This window comes from Hyperolius riggenbachi, chromosome 12, assembly GCF_040937935.1.
Source record: "Hyperolius riggenbachi isolate aHypRig1 chromosome 12, aHypRig1.pri, whole genome shotgun sequence".
Lineage (NCBI taxonomy): Eukaryota > Metazoa > Chordata > Amphibia > Anura > Hyperoliidae > Hyperolius > Hyperolius riggenbachi.
In genome coordinates, this window is record NC_090657.1 from 148,738,305 (window position 1) to 148,752,326 (window position 14,022).

Genomic DNA, 14,022 nt, shown 5'->3' on the forward strand with positions numbered 1-14,022 from the left:
TTTTTTTATTTCTTTTAGACATCTCCTTTCACTTTTTGTCTTATTTTTCATGTTTTCTGTCCTTAAGATAGAGGAAAATAAAATGAATTTTAATTCTTTACACACTAGGAGTATTTCTACCCTTTTTAAGAGTTATGGCTGGATCAATCAACAATTATTAACAATTATTATATCATTATGGAAGAATTAAAATTAGTATCTTATAATGTCAAAGGGGCAAACTCAGGGGTTAAAAGAGGTCGAATCTTAGAATTTTTATCCAGAAATAAAACCGACATTGCCTTTATCCAAGAGACACACTTTAAAAAAGACTTTAAACCAGTATGCACTAATAAAAAATTTGACTGGTATGTTAACTCTAACAGGAGTAAGAAAGGGGGGGTGGCCATTGTAGTTGGCTCCAAAACTCAATTTACTGTAGAAAACTCCTATTCAGATGAGGAAGGCCGCATATTAATATTAGTAGGTAAAGTTTATGGGAAATTAATCACCTTAGCTAACCTATACGCACCCAATACTGGCCAAACTAAAACTATTTTAAATTTCCTTGAGAAAGTAAATTTAATAGCTAAAGGAAAAATCATTATAGCAGGTGATTTTAATATGACGCTAGACCCTATTTTGGACAACTCTCGAGGGAAGTCAAGCATATCACTCCGTAGTATTCAGAAGATTAAAAAATCTCTACATGCAGAAAAGTTACTTGATGCATGGAGAGTTTTTAATTCAAATAAAAGAGATTATTCCTTTTTTTCTCCAAGACATCAGACATACACTCGTATTGATCTTTTTCTGGTTCCTCAAGATTTGATACAAAATATTACGGAGATTAAGATTGGCAATTTTACACTATCAGACCACGCCCCAATCCTTATGTCCTTGACATGGAAAAAGGAACAGGTTACAAGAAGAGAATGGAGGTTAGATCTGGGACTACTTTCAATACCTGACATGATCACCGAAATAAAAACTAGTCTTAGTGATTTCTACTTGTTGAATAGGTCTCCTGATGTTTCAGAGCAGACCCTCTGGGATACAATGAAGTGTGTGATTCGCGGTGTCCTCATAAAATATGGCATCAGGAGGAATAGAGAAAAAAAAAAGGAACTGGAGGACCTGTTAGCCGAATTAGGTCAGTTGGAGTTTTTGAATAAAAAAAAAATTACAACCGAAATATCTAAGAAACTGCAAACTATCAGAACTCAGGTTAATAAAATACTAAACGAAAAAATGATAAAACAGCTTAGAAACGATAAAAAAGTTTTAGTACTCGGCCGTAATACACCCGGGAAAGTTCTCGCAGGCCTGCTTCAAAAGCAAAAATCAGAAAACTTCATTGAAAAAATAATAGGCCCCAATGGGACTATATTAAATAGCACTGAGGAAATAGGTATAGGATTTACTAACTATTTTTCCAAACTATACAACTTGCAATCTATAGAACAAACTGAACCAGGGTCTGACTTATTATCTCAGTATTTACCTCCCTTGGTCAGTTCTGAAATACAAGAGTCCCTAAATACCCCGATTATTGAGGAGGAATTCATTCTTGCGGTTCAGGCTCTGGGGAGGGGGAAAAGCCCAGGTCCAGATGGTTTTATAGCAGAATTCTATCAAACCTTTTGTAAGGAATTGGCGACACCATTCTGTGCTCTAGTAAATGAGGTTGACTCACCAACCACGTTCTCGGATCTATCAAATAAAGCAGTACTAACAGTGATTCCTAAAGAAGGAAAGGAAAACCTTGATTGCAGCAAATTTAGACCTTTCTCTATAATAAATATAGATGTCAAAATATATTCAAAAATTCTTGCAAATAGACTCCTTAAAGTGTACGATATATTATTGGGGGAACAACAGTGTGGTTTCCGTAATAAAAAACAACTGTATGAAAACGTGTACACTGCTGTTGGTTTCTGTAATAAGGTCCGTGGACGTGGAGTTGAGGCTGCAATGGTGGCGATAGATGCCGAAAAAGCTTTCGATAGACTTAATAGGCACTATCTATATAAAGTCTTACATACAGTTAAAGTAGGAAACTCCTTTTGCAACCGAATTAAAAAGCTCTATGCAAATCAAAGTTCAGCAATTAAAGTTAATGGGGCTGTCTTTTCTGACTTTCCAGTTTGCAATGGAGTCAGACAGGGCTGTCCCCTTTCACCCTACCTCTTTAATTTAGCATTAGAACCCCTTATTCAGGCTGTACAGAGAGATCATTTGATAACAGGTTTAAAGACCTGCCAGAATGAAATCAAAATACTTGCTTATGCAGATGATTTACTGCTGACTGTTTTAGAACCGGCCACATCAATACCAAGGGCAGTTCAATTATTAGAATCCTTCAGTCACTGTTCGAATTTTAAACTTAATATAAAGAAAACCACTATTCTGGACCTGGGCTGTTCACCCCTCTCTAGACACACTATTCAATCCATAGTACCATTTAAATGGCAGACTAGCTGTATTGATTACTTGGGGATAAAATTATGCTCAAATGAGAGTGACTTATTTGGGGCCAACTACGACAGGCTTCTACCCGACTGTAAAAAATTGCTGGACGGGTGGGACAGACCCTGCTTCAATGTATTGGGCAGGATATCTATCATCAAAATGATGATCCTCCCTAGATTACTCTTTGTGTTCCAGTGTCTTCCTATTTTTGTCCCAAGATCCTGGTTTCGAGGTGGACAGGCTGTGCTGCAGAGATTTATATGGAGGGGCAAAAAAAGTAGAATCTCACATAGACACCTTATTCAAAGGAGGGAAGGAGGAGGGCTGGCTATACCGGATATTTATAAGTATTACCAAGCAGTCCACTTGGGTAGAATACTAGACTGGAGGAAAGGCAAAGATCATAGCTTTTGGACAGATCTGGAGCTAGAATATCTGAACGAACATTTTGCCCTGTCATGCAATCTACAGGTACTGAACAGGTTGTCTAGAGGCTGTACTCAACCATTAATAGGCCCAACTCTGACTACTTTTAAATATTTGATTTAAAACACTCCCAGGACCATGCCCCCTATTATCTATAGTTAATAACCCTGGCTTTACCCCAGGGATGGACAGGACTTGGCTTAATGGAACTGGTTTAGAACAAGATACTAGACTCTGGGATTTCCTGGGAAGGTTCGGTCTAGCCAGCCCGCCTCCACATTTTCCATTTTTTAAATATTACCAAATATCAAGCTATATACTCAAAGAAATCAGGTCTTTAGGCCCTATTAGGACGGAAGTTTCCAATTTCGAAAAATGGTTTCTGGCTAGGACTAAACCCCCAGGGAGCTTGTCACTTCTGTATGGGTCGTTGCTGCACTTCACGGGCACTTCACGGGACAGAATTAGGGAGAGGTGGGAAGGTGAACTGCAAATTAATCTGGACAATAAACGCTGGTCGAGCTTTATAGAGAATGTTTGGATGCCTAAAAATACAGTACTTCAATTAATGCAATATAAAGTAATCATGCGCTGGTATTCTACTCCGGATGCCCTTAATAAATTATACAGTTCCGTTCCATCTATTTGCTGGAGATGTTCTTATCCAGTTTTACATTATTCCCACATTTGGTGGTCCTGCCCCTCAATCCAGAAATGTTGGAAAAAGGTTGAGGTTTTTTTAAGAGTAAACACAGACCTAGACCTCCGTATCAATAAAATAGAGGCAATCTTTGGTCAGGGCCTGCAAACCACTACTGAATTATCTATGGACCTCTTAATGTTTTCAACCTTGATCGGCAAGAAACTAATTATTGAACACTGGGGTACCCACACTATCCCTACAATATCAAGTTGGCTCACTAGATTTAACGAGCTCTTAGAGATAGAGTACTCACATCCCCCTGAGGCCCCAATGACTGTTACCAATGAACAAAACAGATGGATAAAGCTGTATAATTTTTGTTTTGAGAAATTCAAATTCTAGCCATACTATTCTAAGGGTAATGTTAAGTAGCTATTCTTTACACTTTTACACTTTTCTCTTGGTGATTTATTTTCTACTCACCATGTTCTCCAGTGGGTGGGACAACTGGGAGTGTGGGACAGCCCCCCAACTGGAACGAGTGTTAGTAGTGTGGTGTGGGTGTATGGTGTGTCTGTGCGTGTGCCCGTGCGTGTGCCCATGCGTGTGCCCGTGCGTGTGCCCGTGCGTGTGCCCGTGCGTGTGTCCGTGCGTGTGCCCATGCATGTGTCTGGGCGTGTGTCCGTGCGTGTCTGCGCGGGTGCCCGTGCGTGTGCGTGTGCCCGAGCGTGTGCCCGTGCGTGTGCCCGTGCGTGTGTCCGTGCGCATGTCCGTGCGTGTGTCCGTGCATGTGTCCGTGCGTGTGTCCATGCGTGTGTCCGTGCGTATGTCCGTGCGTGTGTTTGTGCGCGCACATGTCTGGGCGTATGTCCTTGCGTGTGTCTGTGCGTGTGTCTGTGCGCGTGTCTGTGCGCGCGTGTGTCTGTGCGTGTCTGTGCGTGTGTCTGTGCTCCCCACTTTTTGCCCCCCCCCCTGGAAAATTTTCTGCGGACGCCCATGGCTGTGTCTGTATTTAAATTAATTGCTGTGTGGAGTACTCTCCACTTGCTACTCAAAATGCCGTGCACTCTACCATCCATCGTGCCTGGCTCAACATGAAATAAAAATTTCTCTTTACAGGATTAATTCTTCTTGCAGAGTTGGGACGCATGATATGAGTTGATAGTCCGAAGGCCATGGTTTTGTTTCAGGCCATTGTTTCAGGCCATGGTTTTGGTGGTGGCAAGTCAAGGGTTTTGTTTTTGTAAATGTTGTACAAAGTAGTGTTTCGAAACACATATGAGTCGTTTGAGCTGCCATATGCTCCTACATCAACATAAACAAGTTTATAATCGGCATCTGCAATTGCCATTAATACTAAAGAGAAGTATTTTTTGTAGTTAAAAAACCTTGAACCACTAGCAGGAGGCATCACTAATCGTACATGTTTTCCATCAACTGCTCCAACGCAGCTTGGAAAGTTGCATTTTACATAGAATTTTTCTGCAATTTCTTCCCACAATTTTCTATCTGGGCGTGGCATGTACGTTGGTTGTGGTTTTTGCCACAAAATTACACATGTTTTCTTTACTATGTTTGATATTGTTGCTTTGCCTAATCGAAAAGCCAAATGCACCGATGAATAGGCCGTTTTCATTGATTGTGAGCTCAGATGGTCGAACCATAATTCTTAAAGATGGTGATCCGATTTGTCCCTTTCTATCGAGTTTAGACCTACCCAATATAGAAATTCCAGGCTGGGAGCCCAACCCATCTCCACCTACCCACAAGACTGATTAGCCAGTTGGAGCCTTACAGTTAAGATTTGGTAAAATCTCGCTGCCCTGGGCATTGAAGTCAGTAATTACTCCTTTCCATCTGTTTTGCCTGACTGTACAAGATTAGGCGAAGCAAGGTGTCGAAATGACACCAGTTAGGTATCCAACATACTGCCAGGTGGTCAACATTCTCCTGGTACCTAACCATGGACTGAGGTTGGGCCGGAATAGGAACCATCTCTCAGTCTACAATTTTGGACGTAGCTCATGTTCTTTACTTCTTTCTTCCTTTTTACCTTTTTTTATTTCTTTTGGACATCTCCTTTCACCTTTTGTCTTATTTTTCATGTTTTCTGTCCTTAAGATAGAGGAAAATAAAATGAATTTTAATTCTTTACACACTAGGAGTATTTCTACCCTTTTTAAGAGTTATGGCTGGATCAATCAACAATTATTAACAATTATTATATCATTATGGAAGAATTAAAATTAGTATCTAATAATGTCAAAGGGGCAAACTCAGGGGTTAAAAGAGGTCGAATCTTAGAATTTTTATCCAGAAATAAAACCGACATTGCCTTTATCCAAGAGACACACTTTAAAAAAGACTTTAAACCAGTATGCACTAATAAAAAAATTGACTGGTATGTTAACTCTAACAGGAGTAAGAAAGGGGGGGTGGCCATTGTAGTTGGCTCCAAAACTCAATTTACTGTAGAAAACTCCTATTCAGATGAGGAAGGCCGCATATTAATATTAGTAGGTAAAGTTTATGGGAAATTAATCACCTTAGCTAACCTATACGCACCCAATACTGGCCAAACTAAAACTATTTTAAATTTCCTTGAGAAAGTAAATTTAATAGCTAAAGGAAAAATCATTATAGCAGGTGATTTTAATATGACGCTAGACCCTATTTTGGACAACTCTCGAGGGAAGTCAAGCATATCACTCCGTAGTATTCAGAAGATTAAAAAATCTCTACATGCAGAAAAGTTACTTGATGCATGGAGAGTTTTTAATTCAAATAAAAGAGATTATTCCTTTTTTTCTCCAAGACATCAGACATACACTCGTATTGATCTTTTTCTGGTTCCTCAAGATTTGATACAAAATATTACGGAGATTAAGATTGGCAATTTTACACTATCAGACCACGCCCCAATCCTTATGTCCTTGACATGGAAAAAGGAACAGGTTACAAGAAGAGAATGGAGGTTAGATCTGGGACTACTTTCAATACCTGACATGATCACCGAAATAAAAACTAGTCTTAGTGATTTCTACTTGTTGAATAGGTCTCCTGATGTTTCAGAGCAGACCCTCTGGGATACAATGAAGTGTGTGATTCGCGGTGTCCTCATAAAATATGGCATCAGGAGGAATAGAGAAAAAAAAAAGGAACTGGAGGACCTGTTAGCCGAATTAGGTCAGTTGGAGTTTTTGAATAAAAAAAAAATCACAACCGAAATATCTAAGAAACTGCAAACTATCAGAACTCAGGTTAATAAAATACTAAACGAAAAAATGATAAAACAGCTTAGAAACGATAAAAAAGTTTTAGTACTCGGCCGTAATACACTCGGGAAAGTTCTCGCAGGCCTGCTTCAAAAGCAAAAATCAGAAAACTTCATTGAAAAAATAATAGGCCCCAATGGGACTATATTAAATAGCACTGAGGAAATAGGTATAGGATTTACTAACTATTTTTCCAAACTATACAACTTGCAATCTATAGAACAAACTGAACCAGGGTCTGACTTATTATCTCAGTATTTACCTCCCTTGGTCAGTTCTGAAATACAAGAGTCCCTAAATACCCCGATTATTGAGGAGGAATTCATTCTTGCGGTTCAGGCTCTGGGGAGGGGGAAAAGCCCAGGTCCAGATGGTTTTATAGCAGAATTCTATCAAACCTTTTGTAAGGAATTGGCGACACCATTCTGTGCTCTAGTAAATGAGGTTGACTCACCAACCACGTTCTCGGATCTATCAAATAAAGCAGTACTAACAGTGATTCCTAAAGAAGGAAAGGAAAACCTTGATTGCAGCAAATTTAGACCTATCTCTATAATAAATATAGATGTCAAAATATATTCAAAAAATCTTGCAAATAGACTCCTTAAAGTGTACGATATATTATTGGGGGAACAACAGTGTGGTTTCCGTAATAAAAAACAACTGTATGAAAACGTGTACACTGCTGTTGGTTTCTGTAATAAGGTCCGTGGACGTGGAGTTGAGGCTGCAATGGTGGCGATAGATGCCGAAAAAGCTTTCGATAGACTTAATAGGCACTATCTATATAAAGTCTTACATACAGTTAAAGTAGGAAACTCCTTTTGCAACCGAATTAAAAAGCTCTATGCAAATCAAAGTTCAGCAATTAAAGTTAATGGGGCTGTCTTTTCTGACTTTCCAGTTTGCAATGGAGTCAGACAGGGCTGTCCCCTTTCACCCTACCTCTTTAATTTAGCATTAGAACCCCTTATTCAGGCTGTACAGAGAGATCATTTGAAAACAGGTTTAAAGACCTGCCAGAATGAAATCAAAATACTTGCTTATGCAGATGATTTACTGCTGACTGTTTTAGAACCGGCCACATCAATACCAAGGGCAGTTCAATTATTAGAATCCTTCAGTCACTGTTCGAATTTTAAACTTAATATAAAGAAAACCACTATTCTGGACCTGGGCTGTTCACCCCTCTCTAGACACACTATTCAATCCATAGTACCATTTAAATGGCAGACTAGCTGTATTGATTACTTGGGGATAAAATTATGCTCAAATGAGAGTGACTTATTTTGGGCCAACTACGACAGGCTTCTACCCGACTGTAAAAAATTGCTGGACGAGTGGGACAGACCCTGCTTCAATGTATTGGGCAGGATATCTATCATCAAAATGATGATCCTCCCTAGATTACTCTTTGTGTTCCAGTGTCTTCCTATTTTTGTCCCAAGATCCTGGTTTCGAGGTGGACAGGCTGTGCTGCAGAGATTTATATGGAGGGGCAAAAAAAGTAGAATCTCACATAGACACCTTATTCAAAGGAGGGAAGGAGGAGGGCTGGCTATACCGGATATTTATAAGTATTACCAAGCAGTCCACTTGGGTAGAATACTAGACTGGAGGAAAGGCAAAGATCATAGCTTTTGGACAGATCTGGAGCTAGAATATCTGAACGAACATTTTGCCCTGTCATGCAATCTACAGGTACTGAACAGGTTGTCTAGAGGCTGTACTCAACCATTAATAGGCCCAACTCTGACTACTTTTAAATATTTGATTAAAACACTCCCAGGACCATGCCCCCTATTATCTATAGTTAATAACCCTGGCTTTACCCCAGGGATGGACAGGACTTGGCTTAATGGAACTGGTTTAGAACAAGATACTAGACTCTGGGATTTCCTGGGAAGGTTCGGTCTAGCCAGCCCGCCTCCACATTTTCCATTTTTTAAATATTACCAAATATCAAGCTATATACTCAAAGAAATCAGGTCTTTAGGCCCTTTTAGGACGGAAGTTTCCAATTTCGAAAAATGGTTTCTGGCTAGGACTAAACCCCCAGGGAGCTTGTCACTTCTGTATGGGTCGTTGCTGCACTTCACGGGCACTTCACGGGACAGAATTAGGGAGAGGTGGGAAGGTGAACTGCAAATTAATCTGGACAATAAACGCTGGTCGAGCTTTATAGAGAATGTTTGGATGCCTAAAAATACAGTACTTCAATTAATGCAATATAAAGTAATCATGCGCTGGTATTCTACTCCGGATGCCCTTAATAAATTATACAGTTCCGTTCCATCTATTTGCTGGAGATGTTCTTATCCAGTTTTACATTATTCCCACATTTGGTGGTCCTGCCCCTCAATCCAGAAATGTTGGAAAAAGGTTGAGGTTTTTTTAAGAGTAAACACAGACCTAGACCTCCGTATCAATAAAATAGAGGCAATCTTTGGTCAGGGCCTGCAAACCACTACTGAATTATCTATGGACCTCTTAATGTTTTCAACCTTGATCGGCAAGAAACTAATTATTGAACACTGGGGTACCCACACTATCCCTACAATATCAAGTTGGCTCACTAGATTTAACGAGCTCTTAGAGATAGAGTACTCACATCCCCCTGAGGCCCCAATGACTGTTACCAATGAACAAAACAGATGGATAAAGCTGTATAATTTTTGTTTTGAGAAATTCAAATTCTAGCCATACTATTCTAAGGGTAATGTTAAGTAGCTATTCTTTACACTTTTACACTTTTCTCTTGGTGATTTATTTTCTACTCACCGTGTTCTCCAGTGGGTGGGACAACTGGGAGTGTGGGACAGCCCCCCAACTGGAACGAGTGTTAGTAGTGTGGTGTGGGTGTATGGTGTGTCTGTGCGTGTGCCCGTGCCCGTGCGTGTGCCCATGCGTGTGCCCATGCGTGTGTCCGTGCGTGTGTTCGTGCGTATGCCCATGCATGTGTCCGGGCGTGTGTCCGTGCGTGTCTGCGCGGGTGCCCGTGCGTGTGCCCGAGCGTGTGCCCGTGCGTGTGCCCGTGCGTGTGTCTGTGCGCATGTCCGTGCGTGTGTCCGTGCATGTGTCCGTGCGTGTGTCCATGCGTGTGTCCGTGCGTGTGTCCGTGCGTATGTCCGTGCGTGTGTTTGTGCGCGCACATGTCTGGGCGTATGTCTGTGCGTGTGTCTGTGCGCGTGTCTGTGCGCGCGTGTGTCTGTGCGTGTGTCTGTGCGTGTGTCTGTGCGTGGGTCTGTGCGTGTGTCTGTGTGCGCGTGTGTCTGTGTGCGCGCGTGTCTGTGTGCGCGCGTGTCTGTGTGCGCGCATGTCTGTGTGCGCGCGTGTCTGTGCGTGTGTCTATGCGTGTGTCTGTGTGCGTGTGTGGTGTCCAGCATAGGGCAGTGTGTAGATAAATGTTGAGCTGTGGGGTGCACAGTTTTGCTTCCGTGGTTGCTGAGGGGGGGGCGCGTCTTGTACGCGGGAGGATGCGGTACTTTTCTTCATCTTTGGTCTGTTTCTTTTCTCCCCTTCTTTATTTAATTTTATGAAATAATTAAATTTGATTGGCAAATTCTGATTAGCAAATATGATGAGACTTTATGCCCAACACCAAGAGCATGGTGATGAAGCCTATCAATATGGTTGGGCCTTCATAAACTGTGGCTAGGCTCTGAGCTAATCAAGAAAAAACGAAAAAAAAAAAAAAAAAAACCTTGAACCACTAGCAGGAGGCATCACTAATCGTACATGTTTTCCATCAACTGCTCCAACGCAGCTTGGAAAGTTGCATTTTACATAGAATTTTTCTGCAATTTCTTCCCACAATTTTCTATCTGGGCGTGGCATGTACGTTGGTTGTGGTTTTTGCCACAAAATTACACATGTTTTCTTTACTATGTTTGATATTGTTGCTTTGCCTAATCGAAAAGCCAAATGCACCGATGAATAGGCCTCTCCAGTTGCAAGAAACCTGTTTAATGAAAAAAAAAAGATGATTAATGAATTTTTTTTTTACAGCTCTGGAAATGAAGAATAAATGGCGCTCTGCGAAAGACACATTCAAGAAAGAATTGGAAAAAAAGAAAAGTTATGAAAGAAATGGCAGCGGAGGAACATATACTCCACATTACTATCATTATGACATATTATCTTTCCCCACGCCTTACTTTGAGGGTCGAAGGTACATTTTTTAGATTTCTGATGCATTTCTGCCTCAATGTTACAGTATAGGAAAGTGGAAAACAACTCTGAAAAACGCTACATCTGAGTGGTTTTCCAGGCGTTTTTGTTACAGAAGCTGTTCAGTGACTGCTTTACTGTAACAATATATGGAATTTGATACACAAAAACGTACCAGAAAACGCTAGGTATGTTTAGCAAACCTCTCTAAACATGCCTAGAATAGTTCTGAAATCTGCTTCAAAAAACCGCTAGTGTTTTGCAGATCTGCTAGAGGTTTTTGGTGTGCACAGGGCCTTTGTCTGCACTCCTCTGTGTCTGTTTATCACTGCCCTTCATGTGTTCTCTTCTACTAAGTCTACACAAAAATTAAAGTGAAGCAACAGCTGTCTTAATTAAACCAGTAGCTAGTAGGTGGATGGATTTCTTTTTCCCCACATTTCTCCTCTAGCAGCCCCACCATCAGGGGGGTACAACTGTCACTTCCGTCACGGGCCCGGTGCCCCCAGAGGGCCCGCAGCCTTGGGCCCCCCCAGCAAGGCATTAACCTCCTGACTGAGCGCTCCTGTCCCCAATTGACTCACTCCCACCCATGCAGGTGCAGCTTCCCATCTAGTGACCCATCCCAGCGGGCGTCTGTGCCGCAGCATGCTGCACTGTCCAGGTCCAGAGATCGCCGCTCTGCACTTTTCCGGCCAGGCTTCCGGGTTCCCTTCTGTGATCGGGACTGAGCGGCCGCGTCATGACGCTGCCGCTCAGTGCCTATTAGAGAGAATACCCGGAAGGCCGGAAATGTTTAGACTGCGCAGTGTCAGTGAATTTGGAGAAATAGAGCGCGCAGGCAGGGCGGCACAGTTACCGTGATGGGCAGTCACGGTGAAAGAGTTAGGAATTAAGAGACAGTCAGAGTTACATAGTAGGGTTACCACTGCCAGCACCTGGATCGGGGGGGGGGGGGGGGGGGGTAGGGGGGCAGTGAGAAACCATTTAATTGCAGGCAGCAGGCTTTTCAAACTAACTGTGTGGGGGTGGGGTGGCCCTCAACTATTATTATTATTATTATTTATGTATAGCACTAACATCTTCTGCAGTGCTGTACAGAGTATATTTTGGCATTCACTACCAAATTAACTGTGTGTGTGTGTGTGTGGGGGGTGGGGGGGGGTATTAGGGAACACAGCAGTCACCTGAACCTCAATTATTAATATTTATAGCACCGTTGCATCTTCTGCAGGCTGCAGGCTGCTCTGTACAGAGTGTATATTGTTGCTGGCAGCCGGCTTTCTCATTGCGAGTAACCACGGTGGTTACTCGTGATTCAAATTATTTGTAATTGCCACGGCTGTATGCGGCAGGGTTATTGCCCATAATGCCACCATCCTCCCTGCGTTTCAAAGACCTTGCAAGCGACCTTTTCGTCGCATTACAAGACTCGCTATGGCGCACCACTTCCTCCTTCCGGCTTGAAGGAGGAAGTGTGCCATAGCGAGGCTTGCAATGCGACCAATAGGTTGCTTGCAAGCTTGTTGAAACGCAGGGTGGACGGCGGCATTATGGGTAATTGACCCTGCCGCATACAGCCACTCAGCTGAGGCAATTACAACTCATTCGAATCATGAGTAGCCGCCGTGGTTACTCGTGATGAGCAAGCCTGGTTGCTGGCTAGCAAACTAACTGTGTGGGGGTGGGGAGCGCCGCACGGTCATCTGAGCCTCACCTATTATTTAATATTTGTATAGCGCCGATATCTTCCGCAGCATTGTGCAGAGTATTGTTTTGTCACTAACTGTCCCTTAGAGGAGCTCACAATCTAATCCCTACTGTAGTCATATTTCTGTGTATTGTGTGTTTTATGTCTAGGGCCAATTTAGAAGGAAGCCAATTAACTAATCTGTATTTTTTGGGGGGTGTGGGAGGAAACCGGAGTGCCTGGAGGAAACCCACACTGGCACGGCGAGAACATACAAACTCTGTGCAGATTTTGAGCTGGCTGGGGTCCGGGGGACCCAACGCTGCAAGGCCACTGTGATGCCCCACCTATACAATTAGCTCTCCTATTGCTGGCCTGACTAACTTTTACCAGAGGGCCAGTGTAATATCATCTTGTGCTGATCCAGAGGTTGTGCTGCTGCATGTGCACAGGAAGCCTCTGTGTCATCATGCAGTCACACGTTTGACAGACCTGTCATCATTTATGGACAAATCTCTTTGCATCACTGCACATCTGCCTCAGCCCTTCCCCCCCCCTCTCTCCGCAGGCGACATTACAGAGCCAGTCCTCTCACCATCGCTAAGCTCAGCCTAGCCCCACACCCGCCGGCCGCCGCTTTCATTAGCTGGGCTTTCTCTGCACCTTCCTTGTGTTTAAAACTATAAGGGGTTTATTCACTAACAGTTATAAGGAGCGCTGCTTAGGCAGAGCTTGTTAAAAAAACAATTAGTAGGCGCTATACAGGCTACGCTCGCTCTCTGCAGCAAAACGTGCCTTATACATAGTATAAGACATCACTTGACAGGCAGTCTATTGGGCCAATCAGAGTGCCAGGCTCACCTTCTTTAAATTTACTGGACCTGAAGGGGTCCCGGGCGGGATGATCAGAATCCCTGTTACTTGCATTAGAGCCGGCTTTATTTTAAGCGCTCGCTATGCTCAGCAATAATCTGACCCTACCAGCGTTACCATGTATAAGGCACAGAGAGCAGAGAGCGAGCGTAGCCTGTATAGCGGCCACTAATTGTTTTTTAATGAGCTTATAACTGTTAGTGAATCAACCTCTATATCTGTAGCAGCAGACATACTTAAAGGGGAACTGAAGAGAGAGGTATATGGAGGCTGTCCTGTTTATTTCCTTTTAATCAATACCAGTTGCCTGGCAGCCCTGCTGATACTCTGCCTCTAATACTATTAGCCATAGCCCCTGAACAAGCATACAGCAGATCAGGTGTTTCAGTGGTTCAGACTTTAAAGTCAGATCTGACAAGACTAGCTGCATGCTTGTTTCTGGTTTTATTCAGATACTACTGCAGAGAAATAGACCAGTAGGGCTGCCAGGCAAC